This window comes from Danio rerio, chromosome 16, assembly GCF_052040795.2.
Source record: "Danio rerio strain M-AB ecotype USA chromosome 16, GRCz13ab, whole genome shotgun sequence".
Taxonomy (NCBI): domain Eukaryota; kingdom Metazoa; phylum Chordata; class Actinopteri; order Cypriniformes; family Danionidae; genus Danio; species Danio rerio.
The window spans coordinates 19965777-19981917 of record NC_141036.1 but is presented as its reverse complement, the minus strand read 5'-3'; positions in this window follow the sequence as shown (position 1 = coordinate 19981917).

Below are 16141 nucleotides of genomic sequence, written 5' to 3'. Positions count from 1 at the left end.
TCTAAATTGAACGTTGAAAATGAGCTTATCTCAGCCAGCAGAAGGGTCAAATCACAGTAATGCAAACTCAGTCAGAGACATAGATTTTCACTTGCAACTTGCTTTAACATGTTTAACAGTGCATGAAATGTTGTCAAAAACAAAAAGAATGATGCATTTTAGTAGCTGGATCTGGTTTTATCACATTCTGTGATGGACGTTGAAAATGAGCTTTTCAGAGCCAGCAGAGATCAAAATAAGCAGTAATGCAAACTCAGTCATAGACATAGATTTTCACTTGCAACTTTCTTAAACATATTTAACAGTGCTTGAAATGTTGTCTAAAAAAAAAAGAAAATGCTTTTTAGTGGCTGGAACTGGTTTTATCACATTCTGAATTGAACGTTGAAAATGAGCTTTTCAGAGCCAGCAGAGGTCAAAATAAGCAGTAATGCAAACTCAGTCAGAGACATAGATTTTCACTTGCAACTTGCTTTAACATGTTTAACAGTGCATGAAATGCTGTCTAAAACAAAAAGATAATGCTTTTTAGTGGCTGGAACTGGTTTTATCACATTCTGAATTGAACGTTGAAAATGAGCTTTTCAGAGCCAGCAGAGGTCAAAATAAGCAGTAATGTAAACTCAGTCATAGACATAGATTTTCACTTGCAACTTGCTTTAACATGTTTAACAGTGCATGAAATGTTATCTAAAACAAAAAGAATTATGCATTTTAGTGGCTGGATCTGGTTTTATCACTTTCTGAATTCAACGTTGAAAATGAGCTGTTCTCAGCCAGCAGAGGTCAAAATAAGCAGTAATGCAAACTCAGTCAGAGACATAGATTTTCACTTGCAACTTGCTTTAACATGTTTAACAGTGCATGAAATGTTGTCTAAAACAAAAAGATAATGCTTTTTAGTGGCTGGATCTGGTTTTATCACATTCTGAATTGAACGTTGAAAATGAGCTTTTCAGAGCCAGCAGAGGTCAAAATAAGCAGTGATGCAAACTCAGTCATAGACATAGATTTTCACTTGCAACTTTCTTAAACATATTTAACAGTGCATGAAATGTTGTCTAAAACAAAAAGAAAATGCTTTTTAGTGGCTGGAACTGGTTTTATCACATTCTAAATTGAACGTTGAAAATGAGCTTATCTCAGCCAGCAGAAGGGTCAAATCACAGTAATGCAAACTCAGTCAGAGGCATAGATTTTCACTTGCAACTTGCTTTAACATGTTTAACAGTGCATGAAATGTTGTCTAAAACAAAAAGAATGATGCATTTTAGTAGCTGGATCTGGTTTTATCACATTCTGTGATGGACGTTGAAAATGAGCTTTTCAGAGCCAGCAGAGATCAAAATAAGCAGTAATGCAAACTCAGTCATAGACATAGATTTTCACTTGCAACTTTCTCAAACATATTTAACAGTGCATGAAATGTTGTCTAAAACAAAAAGAAAATGCTTTTTAGTGGCTGGAACTGGTTTTATCACATTCTGAATTGAACGTTGAAAATGAGCTTTTCAGAGCCAGCAGAGGTCAAAATAAGCAGTAATGCAAACTCAGTCAGAGACATAGATTTTCACTTGCAACTTGCTTTAACATGTTTAACAGTGCATGAAATGTTGTCTTAAACAAAAAGATAATGCTTTTTAGTGGCTGGAACTGGTTTTATTACATTCTGAATTGAACGTTGAAAATGAGCTTTTCAGAGCCAGCAGAGGTCAAAATAAGCAGTAATGCAAACTCAGTCATAGACATAGATTTTCACTTGTAACTTTCTTAAACATATTTAACAGTGCATGAAATGTTGTCTAAAACAAAAAGAAAATGCTTTTTAGTGGCTGGAACTGGTTTTATCACATTCTGAATTGAACGTTGAAAATGAGCTTTTCAGAGCCAGCAGAGGTCAAAATAAGCAGTAATGCAAACTCAGTCAGAGACATAGATTTTCACTTGCAACTTGCTTTAACATGTTTAACAGTGCATGAAATGTTGTCTAAAACAAAAAGATAATGCTTTTTAGTGGCTGGAACTGGTTTTATCACATTCTAAATTGAACGTTGAAAATGAGCTTATCTCAGCCAGCAGAAGGGTCAAATCACAGTAATGCAAACTCAGTCAGTGACATAGATTTTCACTTGCAACTTACTTAAACATATTTAACAGTGCATGAAATGTTGTCTAAAACAAAAAGATAATGCTTTTTAGTAGCTGGATCTGGTTTTATCACATTCTGAATTGAACGTTGAAAATGAGCTTTTCAGAGCCAGCAGAGGTCAAAATAAGCAGTAATGCAAACTCAGTCATAGACATAGATTTTCACTTGCAACTTTCTTAAACATATTTAACAGTGCATGAAATGTTGTCTAAAACAAAAAGAAAATGCTTTTTAGTGGCTGGAACTGGTTTTATCACATTCTGAATTGAACGTTGAAAATGAGCTTTTCAGAGCCAGCAGAGGTCAAAATAAGCAGTAATGCAAACTCAGTCATAGACATAGATTTTCACTTGCAACTTGCTTTAACATGTTTAACAGTGCATGAAATGTTATCTAAAACAAAAAGAATAATGCATTTTATTGGCTGGAACTGGTTTTATCACATTCTGAATTGAACGTTGAAAATGAGCTTTTCAGAGCCAGCAGAGGTCAAAATAAGCAGTAATGCAAACTCAGTCAGAGACAAAGATTTTCACTTGCAACTTGCTTTAACATGTTTAACAGTGCATGAAATGTTGTCTAAAACAAAAAGAAAATGCTTTTTAGTGGCTGGATCTGGTTTTATCACATTCTGAATTGAACGTTGAAAATGAGCTTTTCAGAGCCAGCAGAGGTCAAAATAAGCAGTAATGCAAACTCAGTCATAGACATAGATTTTCACTTGCAACTTGCTTTAACATGTTTAACAGTGCATGAAATGTTATCTAAAACAAAAAGAATAATGCATTTTAGTGGCTGGATCTGGTTTTATCACTTTCTGAATTCAACGTTGAAAATGAGCTGTTCTCAGCCAGCAGAGGTCAAAATAAGCAGTAATGCAAACTCAGTCATAGACATAGATTTTCACTTGCAACTTGCTTTAACATATTTAACAGTGCATGAAATGTTGTCTAAAACAAAAAGATAATGCTTTTTAGTGGCTGGAACTGGTTTTATCACATTCTGAATTGAACGTTGAAAATGAGCTTTTAGGAGCCAGCAGAGGTCAAAATAAGCAGTAATGCAAACTCAGTCATAGACATAGATTTTCACTTGCATCTTGCTTTAACATGTTTAACAGTGCATGAAATGTTATCTAAAACAAAAAGAATAATGCATTTTAGTGGCTGGATCTGGTTTTATCACTTTCTGAATTCAACGTTGAAAATGAGCTGTTCTCAGCCAGCAGAGGTCAAAATAAGCAGTAATGCAAACTCAGTCAGAGACATAGATTTTCACTTGCAACTTGCTTTAACATGTTTAACAGTGCATGAAATGTTGTCTAAAACAAAAAGATAATGCTTTTTAGTGGCTGGAACTGGTTTTATCACATTCTAAATTGAACGTTGAAAATGAGCTTATCTCAGCCAGCAGAAGGGTCAAATCACAGTAATGCAAACTCAGTCATAGACATAGATTTTCACTTGCAACTTGCTTTAACATGTTTAACAGTGCATGAAATGTTGTCTAAAACAAAAAGAAAATGCTTTTTAGTGGCTGGAACTGGTTTTATCACATTCTGAATTGAACGTTGAAAATGAGCTTTTCAGAGCCAGCAGAGGTCAAAATAAGCAGTAATGCAAACTCAGTCAGAGACAAAGATTTTCACTTGCAACTTGCTTTAACATGTTTAACAGTGCATGAAATGTTGTCTAAAACAAAAAGAAAATGCTTTTTAGTGGCTGGATCTGGTTTTATCACATTCTGAATTGAACGTTGAAAATGAGCTTTTCAGAGCCAGCAGAGGTCAAAATAAGCAGTAATGCAAACTCAGTCATAGACATAGATTTTCACTTGCAACTTGCTTTAACATGTTTAACAGTGCATGAAATGTTATCTAAAACAAAAAGAATAATGCATTTTAGTGGCTGGATCTGGTTTTATCACTTTCTGAATTCAACGTTGAAAATGAGCTGTTCTCAGCCAGCAGAGGTCAAAATAAGCAGTAATGCAAACTCAGTCATAGACATAGATTTTCACTTGCAACTTGCTTTAACATATTTAACAGTGCATGAAATGTTGTCTAAAACAAAAAGAAAATGCTTTTTAGTGGCTGGATCTGGTTTTATCACATTCTGAATTGAACGTTGAAAATGAGCTTTTCAGAGCCAGCAGAGGTCAAAATAAGCAGTAATGCAAACTCAGTCAGAGACATAGATTTTCACTTGCAACTTGCTTTAACATGTTTAACAGTGCATGAAATGTTGTCTAAAACAAAAAGATAATGCTTTTTAGTGGCTGGAATTGGTTTTATCACATTCTGAATTGAACGTTGAAAATGAGCTTTTCAGAGCCAGCAGAGGTCAAAATAAGCAGTAATGCAAACTCAGTCATAGACATAGATTTTCACTTGCAACTTGCTTTAACATGTTTAACAGTGCATGAAATGTTGTCTAAAACAAAAAGAATGATGCATTTTAGTAGCTGGATCTGGTTTTATCACATTCTGTGATGGACGTTGAAAATGAGCTTTTCAGAGCCAGCAGAGATCAAAATAAGCAGTAATGCAAACTCAGTCATAGACATAGATTTTCACTTGCAACTTTCTCAAACATATTTAACAGTGCATGAAATGTTGTCTAAAACAAAAAGAAAATGCTTTTTAGTGGCTGGAACTGGTTTTATCACATTCTGAATTGAACGTTGAAAATGAGCTTTTCAGAGCCAGCAGAGGTCAAAATAAGCAGTAATGCAAACTCAGTCAGAGACATAGATTTTCACTTGCAACTTGCTTTAACATGTTTAACAGTGCATGAAATGTTGTCTTAAACAAAAAGATAATGCTTTTTAGTGGCTGGAACTGGTTTTATCACATTCTGAATTGAACGTTGAAAATGAGCTTTTCAGAGCCAGCAGAGGTCAAAATAAGCAGTAATGCAAACTCAGTCATAGACATAGATTTTCACTTGCAACTTTCTTAAACATTTTTAACAGTGCATGAAATGTTGTCTAAAACAAAAAGAAAATGCTTTTTAGTGGCTGGAACTGGTTTTATCACATTCTGAATTGAACGTTGAAAATGAGCTTTTCAGAGCCAGCAGAGGTCAAAATAAGCAGTAATGCAAACTCAGTCAGAGACATAGATTTTCACTTGCAACTTGCTTTAACATGTTTAACAGTGCATGAAATGTTGTCTAAAACAAAAAGATAATGCTTTTTAGTGGCTGGAACTGGTTTTATCACATTCTAAATTGAACGTTGAAAATGAGCTTATCTCAGCCAGCAGAAGGGTCAAATCACAGTAATGCAAACTCAGTCAGTGACATAGATTTTCACTTGCAACTTGCTTAAACATATTTAACAGTGCATGAAATGTTGTCTAAAACAAAAAGATAATGCTTTTTAGTAGCTGGATCTGGTTTTATCACATTCTGAATTGAACGTTGAAAATGAGCTTATCTCAGCCAGCAGAAGGGTCAAATCACAGTAATGCAAACTCAGTCAGTGACATAGATTTTCACTTGCAACTTGCTTTAACATGTTTAACAGTGCATGAAATGTTATCTAAAACAAAAAGAATAATGCATTTTAGTGGCTGGATCTGGTTTTATCACTTTCTGAATTCAACGTTGAAAATGAGCTGTTCTCAGCCAGCAGAGGTCAAAATAAGCAGTAATGCAAACTCAGTCATAGACATAGATTTTCACTTGCAACTTGCTTTAACATATTTAACAGTGCATGAAATGTTGTCTAAAACAAAAAGAAAATGCTTTTTAGTGGCTGGATCTGGTTTTATCACATTCTGAATTGAACGTTGAAAATGAGCTTTTCAGAGCCAGCAGAGGTCAAAATAAGCAGTAATGCAAACTCAGTCAGAGACATAGATTTTCACTTGCAACTTGCTTTAACATGTTTAACAGTGCATGAAATGTTGTCTAAAACAAAAAGATAATGCTTTTTAGTGGCTGGAACTGGTTTTATCACATTCTGAATTGAACGTTGAAAATGAGCTTTTCAGAGCCAGCAGAGGTCAAAATAAGCAGTAATGCAAACTCAGTCAGAGACATAGATTTTCACTTGCAACTTGCTTTAACATGTTTAACAGTGCATGAAATGTTGTCTAAAACAAAAAGAATGATGCATTTTAGTAGCTGGATCTGGTTTTATCACATTCTGTGATGGACGTTGAAAATGAGCTTTTCAGAGCCAGCAGAGATCAAAATAAGCAGTAATGCAAACTCAGTCATAGACATAGATTTTCACTTGCAACTTTCTCAAACATATTTAACAGTGCATGAAATGTTGTCTAAAACAAAAAGAAAATGCTTTTTAGTGGCTGGAACTGGTTTTATCACATTCTGAATTGAACGTTGAAAATGAGCTTTTCAGAGCCAGCAGAGGTCAAAATAAGCAGTAATGCAAACTCAGTCAGAGACATAGATTTTCACTTGCAACTTGCTTTAACATGTTTAACAGTGCATGAAATGTTGTCTTAAACAAAAAGATAATGCTTTTTAGTGGCTGGAACTGGTTTTATCACATTCTGAATTGAACGTTGAAAATGAGCTTTTAGGAGCCAGCAGAGGTCAAAATAAGCAGTAATGCAAACTCAGTCATAGACATAGATTTTCACTTGCAACTTTCTTAAACATATTTAACAGTGCATGAAATGTTGTCTAAAACAAAAAGAAAATGCTTTTTAGTAGCTGGATCTGGTTTTATCACATTCTGAATTGAACGTTGAAAATGAGCTTTTCAGAGCCAGCAGAGGTCAAAATAAGCAGTAATGCAAACTCAGTCATAGACATAGATTTTCACTTGCAACTTTCTTAAACATATTTAACAGTGCATGAAATGTTGTCTAAAACAAAAAGAAAATGCTTTTTAGTGGCTGGAACTGGTTTTATCACATTCTGAATTGAACGTTGAAAATGAGCTTTTCAGAGCCAGCAGAGGTCAAAATAAGCAGTAATGCAAACTCAGTCATAGACATAGATTTTCACTTGCAACTTGCTTTAACATGTTTAACAGTGCATGAAATGTTATCTAAAACAAAAAGAATAATGCATTTTATTGGCTGGAACTGGTTTTATCACATTCTGAATTGAACGTTGAAAATGAGCTTTTCAGAGCCAGCAGAGGTCAAAATAAGCAGTAATGCAAACTCAGTCATAGACATAGATTTTCACTTGCAACTTTCTTAAACATATTTAACAGTGCATGAAATGTTGTCTAAAACAAAAAGAAAATGCTTTTTAGTGGCTGGAACTGGTTTTATCACATTCTGAATTGAACGTTGAAAATGAGCTTTTCAGAGCCAGCAGAGGTCAAAATAAGCAGTAATGCAAACTCAGTCAGAGACATAGATTTTCACTTGCAACTTGCTTTAACATGTTTAACAGTGCATGAAATGTTGTCTAAAACAAAAAGATAATGCTTTTTAGTGGCTGGAACTGGTTTTATCACATTCTAAATTGAACGTTGAAAATGAGCTTTTCAGAGCCAGCAGAGGTCAAAATAAGCAGTAATGCAAACTCAGTCATAGACATAGATTTTCACTTGCAACTTGCTTTAACATGTTTAACAGTGCATGAAATGTTGTCTAAAACAAAAAGAAAATGCTTTTTAGTGGCTGGAACTGGTTTTATCACATTCTGAATTCAACGTTGAAAATGAGCTTTTCAGAGCCAGCAGAGGTCAAAATAAGCAGTAATGCAAACTCAGTCATAGACATAGATTTTCACTTGCAACTTGCTTTAACATGTTTACAGTGCATAAAATGTTATCTAAAACAAAAAGAATAATGCATTTTAGTGGCTGGATCTGGTTTTATCACTTTCTGAATTCAACGTTGAAAATGAGCTGTTCTCAGCCAGCAGAGGTCAAAATAAGCAGTAATGCAAACTCAGTCATAGACATAGATTTTCACTTGCAACTTGCTTTAACATATTTAACAGTGCATGAAATGTTGTCTAAAACAAAAAGAAAATGCTTTTTAGTGGCTGGAACTGGTTTTATCACATTCTGAATTGAACGTTGAAAATGAGCTTTTCAGAGCCAGCAGAGGTCAAAATAAGCAGTAATGCAAACTCAGTCAGAGACATAGATTTTCACTTGCAACTTGCTTTAACATGTTTAACAGTGCATGAAATGTTGTCTAAAACAAAAAGATAATGCTTTTTAGTGGCTGGAACTGGTTTTATCACATTCTTAATTGAACGTTGAAAATGAGCTTTTCAGAGCCAGCAGAGGTCAAAATAAGCAGTAATGCAAACTCAGTCATAGACATAGATTTTCACTTGCAACTTGCTTTAACATGTTTAACAGTGCATGAAATGTTGTCTAAAACAAAAAGAAAATGCTTTTTAGTGGCTGGAACTGGTTTTATCACATTCTGAATTGAACGTTGAAAATTAGCTTTTCAGAGCCAGCAGAGGTCAAAATAAGCAGTAATGCAAACTCAGTCAGAGACAAAGATTTTCACTTGCAACTTGCTTTAACATGTTTAACAGTGCATGAAATGTTGTCTAAAACAAAAAGAAAATGCTTTTTAGTGGCTGGATCTGGTTTTATCACATTCTGAATTGAACGTTGAAAATGAGCTTTTCAGAGCCAGCAGAGGTCAAAATAAGCAGTAATGCAAACTCAGTCAGAGACAACGATTTTCACTTGCAACTTGCTTTAACATGTTTAACAGTGCATGAAATGTTGTCTAAAACAAAAAGAAAATGCTTTTTAGTGGCTGGATCTGGTTTTATCACATTCTGAATTGAACGTTGAAAATGAGCTTTTCAGAGCCAGCAGAGGTCAAAATAAGCAGTAATGCAAACTCAGTCATAGACATAGATTTACACTTGCAACTTGCTTTAACATGTTTAACAGTGCATGAAATGTTATCTAAAACAAAAAGAATAATGCATTTTAGTGGCTGGATCTGGTTTTATCACTTTCTGAATTCAACGTTGAAAATGAGCTGTTCTCAGCCAGCAGAGGTCAAAATAAGCAGTAATGCAAACTCAGTCAGAGACATAGATTTTCACTTGCAACTTGCTTTAACATGTTTAACAGTGCATGAATTGTTGTCTAAAACAAAAAGAAAATGCTTTTTAGTGGCTGGAACTGGTTTTATCACATTCTGAATTGAACGTTGAAAATGAGCTTTTCAGAGCCAGCAGAGGTCAAAATAAGCAGTGATGCAAACTCAGTCATAGACATAGATTTTCACTTGCAACTTTCTTAAACATATTTAACAGTGCATGAAATGTTGTCTAAAACAAAAAGAAAATGCTTTTTAGTGGCTGGAACTGGTTTTATCACATTCTGAATTGAACGTTGAAAATGAGCTTTTCAGAGCCAGCAGAGGTCAAAATAAGCAGTAATGCAAACTCAGTCAGAGACATAGACTTTCACTTGCAACTTGCTTTAACATGTTTAACAGTGCATGAAATGTTGTCTAAAACAAAAAGATAATGCTTTTTAGTGGCTGGAACTGGTTTTATCACATTCTAAATTGAACGTTGAAAATGAGCTTATCTCAGCCAGCAGAAGGGTCAAATCACAGTAATGCAAACTCAGTCAGAGACATAGATTTTCACTTGCAACTTGCTTTAACATGTTTAACAGTGCATGAAATGTTGTCAAAAACAAAAAGAATGATGCATTTTAGTAGCTGGATCTGGTTTTATCACATTCTGTGATGGACGTTGAAAATGAGCTTTTCAGAGCCAGCAGAGATCAAAATAAGCAGTAATGCAAACTCAGTCATAGACATAGATTTTCACTTGCAACTTTCTTAAACATATTTAACAGTGCTTGAAATGTTGTCTAAAACAAAAAGAAAATGCTTTTTAGTGGCTGGAACTGGTTTTATCACATTCTGAATTGAACGTTGAAAATGAGCTTTTCAGAGCCAGCAGAGGTCAAAATAAGCAGTAATGCAAACTCAGTCAGAGACATAGATTTTCACTTGCAACTTGCTTTAACATGTTTAACAGTGCATGAAATGCTGTCTAAAACAAAAAGATAATGCTTTTTAGTGGCTGGAACTGGTTTTATCACATTCTGAATTGAACGTTGAAAATGAGCTTTTCAGAGCCAGCAGAGGTCAAAATAAGCAGTAATGCAAACTCAGTCATAGACATAGATTTACACTTGCAACTTGCTTTAACATGTTTAACAGTGCATGAAATGTTATCTAAAACAAAAAGAATAATGCATTTTAGTGGCTGGATCTGGTTTTATCACTTTCTGAATTCAACGTTGAAAATGAGCTGTTCTCAGCCAGCAGAGGTCAAAATAAGCAGTAATGCAAACTCAGTCAGAGACATAGATTTTCACTTGCAACTTGCTTTAACATGTTTAACAGTGCATGAATTGTTGTCTAAAACAAAAAGAAAATGCTTTTTAGTGGCTGGAACTGGTTTTATCACATTCTGAATTGAACGTTGAAAATGAGCTTTTCAGAGCCAGCAGAGGTCAAAATAAGCAGTGATGCAAACTCAGTCATAGACATAGATTTTCACTTGCAACTTTCTTAAACATATTTAACAGTGCATGAAATGTTGTCTAAAACAAAAAGAAAATGCTTTTTAGTGGCTGGAACTGGTTTTATCACATTCTGAATTGAACGTTGAAAATGAGCTTTTCAGAGCCAGCAGAGGTCAAAATAAGCAGTAATGCAAACTCAGTCAGAGACATAGACTTTCACTTGCAACTTGCTTTAACATGTTTAACAGTGCATGAAATGTTGTCTAAAACAAAAAGATAATGCTTTTTAGTGGCTGGAACTGGTTTTATCACATTCTAAATTGAACGTTGAAAATGAGCTTATCTCAGCCAGCAGAAGGGTAAATCACAGTAATGCAAACTCAGTCAGAGACATAGATTTTCACTTGCAACTTGCTTTAACATGTTTAACAGTGCATGAAATGTTGTCAAAAACAAAAAGAATGATGCATTTTAGTAGCTGGATCTGGTTTTATCACATTCTGTGATGGACGTTGAAAATGAGCTTTTCAGAGCCAGCAGAGATCAAAATAAGCAGTAATGCAAACTCAGTCATAGACATAGATTTTCACTTGCAACTTTCTTAAACATATTTAACAGTGCTTGAAATGTTGTCTAAAACAAAAAGAAAATGCTTTTTAGTGGCTGGAACTGGTTTTATCACATTCTGAATTGAACGTTGAAAATGAGCTTTTCAGAGCCAGCAGAGGTCAAAATAAGCAGTAATGCAAACTCAGTCAGAGACATAGATTTTCACTTGCAACTTGCTTTAACATGTTTAACAGTGCATGAAATGCTGTCTAAAACAAAAAGATAATGCTTTTTAGTGGCTGGAACTGGTTTTATCACATTCTGAATTGAACGTTGAAAATGAGCTTTTCAGAGCCAGCAGAGGTCAAAATAAGCAGTAATGTAAACTCAGTCATAGACATAGATTTTCACTTGCAACTTGCTTTAACATGTTTAACAGTGCATGAAATGTTATCTAAAACAAAAAGAATTATGCATTTTAGTGGCTGGATCTGGTTTTATCACTTTCTGAATTCAACGTTGAAAATGAGCTGTTCTCAGCCAGCAGAGGTCAAAATAAGCAGTAATGCAAACTCAGTCAGAGACATAGATTTTCACTTGCAACTTGCTTTAACATGTTTAACAGTGCATGAAATGTTGTCTAAAACAAAAAGATAATGCTTTTTAGTGGCTGGAACTGGTTTTATCACATTCTGAATTGAACGTTGAAAATGAGCTTTTAGGAGCCAGCAGAGGTCAAAATAAGCAGTAATGCAAACTCAGTCAGAGACAAAGATTTTCACTTGCAACTTGCTTTAACATGTTTAACAGTGCATGAAATGTTGTCTAAAACAAAAAGAAAATGCTTTTTAGTGGCTGGATCTGGTTTTATCACATTCTGAATTGAACGTTGAAAATGAGCTTTTCAGAGCCAGCAGAGGTCAAAATAAGCAGTGATGCAAACTCAGTCATAGACATAGATTTTCACTTGCAACTTTCTTAAACATATTTAACAGTGCATGAAATGTTGTCTAAAACAAAAAGAAAATGCTTTTTAGTGGCTGGAACTGGTTTTATCACATTCTGAATTGAACGTTGAAAATGAGCTTTTCAGAGCCAGCAGAGGTCAAAATAAGCAGTAATGCAAACTCAGTCATAGACATAGATTTTCACTTGCAACTTGCTTTAACATGTTTAACAGTGCATGAAATGTTGTCTAAAACAAAAAGATAATGCTTTTTAGTGGCTGGAACTGGTTTTATCACATTCTAAATTGAACGTTGAAAATGAGCTTATCTCAGCCAGCAGAAGGGTCAAATCACAGTAATGCAAACTCAGTCAGAGACATAGATTTTCACTTGCAACTTGCTTTAACATGTTTAACAGTGCATGAAATGTTGTCTAAAACAAAAAGAATGATGCATTTTAGTAGCTGGATCTGGTTTTATCACATTCTGTGATGGACGTTGAAAATGAGCTTTTCAGAGCCAGCAGAGATCAAAATAAGCAGTAATGCAAACTCAGTCATAGACATAGATTTTCACTTGCAACTTTCTCAAACATATTTAACAGTGCATGAAATGTTGTCTAAAACAAAAAGAAAATGCTTTTTAGTGGCTGGAACTGGTTTTATCACATTCTGAATTGAACGTTGAAAATGAGCTTTTCAGAGCCAGCAGAGGTCAAAATAAGCAGTAATGCAAACTCAGTCAGAGACATAGATTTTCACTTGCAACTTGCTTTAACATGTTTAACAGTGCATGAAATGTTGTCTTAAACAAAAAGATAATGCTTTTTAGTGGCTGGAACTGGTTTTATCACATTCTGAATTGAACGTTGAAAATGAGCTTTTCAGAGCCAGCAGAGGTCAAAATAAGCAGTAATGCAAACTCAGTCATAGACATAGATTTTCACTTGCAACTTTCTTAAACATATTTAACAGTGCATGAAATGTTGTCTAAAACAAAAAGAAAATGCTTTTTAGTGGCTGGAACTGGTTTTATCACATTCTGAATTGAACGTTGAAAATGAGCTTTTCAGAGCCAGCAGAGGTCAAAATAAGCAGTAATGCAAACTCAGTCAGAGACATAGATTTTCACTTGCAACTTGCTTTAACATGTTTAACAGTGCATGAAATGTTGTCTAAAACAAAAAGATAATGCTTTTTAGTGGCTGGAACTGGTTTTATCACATTCTAAATTGAACGTTGAAAATGAGCTTATCTCAGCCAGCAGAAGGGTCAAATCACAGTAATGCAAACTCAGTCAGTGACATAGATTTTCACTTGCAACTTACTTAAACATATTTAACAGTGCATGAAATGTTGTCTAAAACAAAAAGATAATGCTTTTTAGTAGCTGGATCTGGTTTTATCACATTCTGAATTGAACGTTGAAAATGAGCTTTTCAGAGCCAGCAGAGGTCAAAATAAGCAGTAATGCAAACTCAGTCATAGACATAGATTTTCACTTGCAACTTTCTTAAACATATTTAACAGTGCATGAAATGTTGTCTAAAACAAAAAGAAAATGCTTTTTAGTGGCTGGAACTGGTTTTATCACATTCTGAATTCAACGTTGAAAATGAGCTTTTCAGAGCGAGCAGAGGTCAAAATAAGCAGTAATGCAAACTCAGTCAGAGACATAGATTTTCACTTGCAACTTGCTTTAACATGTTTAACAGTGCATGAAATGTTGTCTAAAACAAAAAGATAATGCTTTTTAGTGGCTGGAACTGGTTTTATCACATTCTAAATTGAACGTTGAAAATGAGCTTTTCAGAGCCAGCAGAGGTCAAAATAAGCAGTAATGCAAACTCAGTCATAGACATAGATTTTCACTTGCAACTTGCTTTAACATGTTTAACAGTGCATGAAATGTTGTCTAAAACAAAAAGAAAATGCTTTTTAGTGGCTGGAACTGGTTTTATTACATTCTGAATTCAACGTTGAAAATGAGCTTTTCAGAGCCAGCAGAGGTCAAAATAAGCAGTAATGCAAACTCAGTCATAGACATAGATTTTCACTTGCAACTTGCTTTAACATGTTTACAGTGCATGAAATGTTATCTAAAACAAAAAGAATAATGCATTTTAGTGGCTGGATCTGGTTTTATCACTTTCTGAATACAACGTTGAAAATGAGCTGTTCTCAGCCAGCAGAGGTCAAAATAAGCAGTAATGCAAACTCAGTCATAGACATAGATTTTCACTTGCAACTTGCTTTAACATATTTAACAGTGCATGAAATGTTGTCTAAAACAAAAAGAATAATGCATTTTAGTGGCTGGATCTGGTTTTATCACTTTCTGAATTCAACGTTGAAAATGAGCTGTTCTCAGCCAGCAGAGGTCAAAATAAGCAGTAATGCAAACTCAGTCATAGACATAGATTTTCACTTGCAACTTGCTTTAACATATTTAACAGTGCATGAAATGTTGTCTAAAACAAAAAGAAAATGCTTTTTAGTGGCTGGAACTGGTTTTATCACATTCTGAATTGAACGTTGAAAATGAGCTTTTCAGAGCCAGCAGAGATCAAAATAAGCAGTAATGCAAACTCAGTCAGAGACAAAGATTTTCACTTGCAACTTGCTTTAACATGTTTAACAGTGCATGAAATGTTGTCTAAAACAAAAAGAAAATGCTTTTTAGTGGCTGGATCTGGTTTTATCACATTCTGAATTGAACGTTGAAAATGAGCTTTTCAGAGCCAGCAGAGGTCAAAATAAGCAGTAATGCAAACTCAGTCATAGACATAGATTTTCACTTGCAACTTGCTTTAACATGTTTAACAGTGCATGAAATGTTGTCTAAAACAAAAAGAAAATGCTTTTTAGTGGCTGGAACTGGTTTTATCACATTCTGAATTGAACGTTGAAAATGAGCTTTTCAGAGCCAGCAGAGGTCAAAATAAGCAGTAATGCAAACTCAGTCAGAGACAAAGATTTTCACTTGCAACTTGCTTTAACATGTTTAACAGTGCATGAAATGTTGTCTAAAACAAAAAGAAAATGCTTTTTAGTGGCTGGATCTGGTTTTATCACATTCTGAATTGAACGTTGAAAATGAGCTTTTCAGAGCCAGCAGAGGTCAAAATAAGCAGTAATGCAAACTCAGTCATAGACATAGATTTTCACTTGCAACTTGCTTTAACATGTTTAACAGTGCATGAAATGTTATCTAAAACAAAAAGAATAATGCATTTTAGTGGCTGGATCTGGTTTTATCACTTTCTGAATTCAACGTTGAAAATGAGCTGTTCTCAGCCAGCAGAGGTCAAAATAAGCAGTAATGCAAACTCAGTCAGAGACATAGATTTTCACTTGCAACTTGCTTTAACATGTTTAACAGTGCATGAATTGTTGTCTAAAACAAAAAGAAAATGCTTTTTAGTGGCTGGAACTGGTTTTATCACATTCTGAATTGAACGTTGAAAATGAGCTTTTCAGAGCCAGCAGAGGTCAAAATAAGCAGTGATGCAAACTCAGTCATAGACATAGATTTTCACTTGCAACTTTCTTAAACATATTTAACAGTGCATGAAATGTTGTCTAAAACAAAAAGAAATTGCTTTTTAGTGGCTGGAACTGGTTTTATCACATTCTGAATTGAACGTTGAAAATGAGCTTTTCAGAGCCAGCAGAGGTCAAAATAAGCAGTAATGCAAACTCAGTCAGAGACATAGACTTTCACTTGCAACTTGCTTTAACATGTTTAACAGTGCATGAAATGTTGTCTAAAACAAAAAGATAATGCTTTTTAGTGGCTGGAACTGGTTTTATCACATTCTAAATTGAACGTTGAAAATGAGCTTATCTCAGCCAGCAGAAGGGTCAAATCACAGTAATGCAAACTCAGTCATAGACATAGATTTTCACTTGCAACTTGCTTTAACATGTTTAACAGTGCATGAAATGTTGTCTAAAACAAAAAGAAAATGCTTTTTAGTGGCTGGAACTGGTTTTATCACATTCTGAATTGAACGTTGAAAATGAGCTTT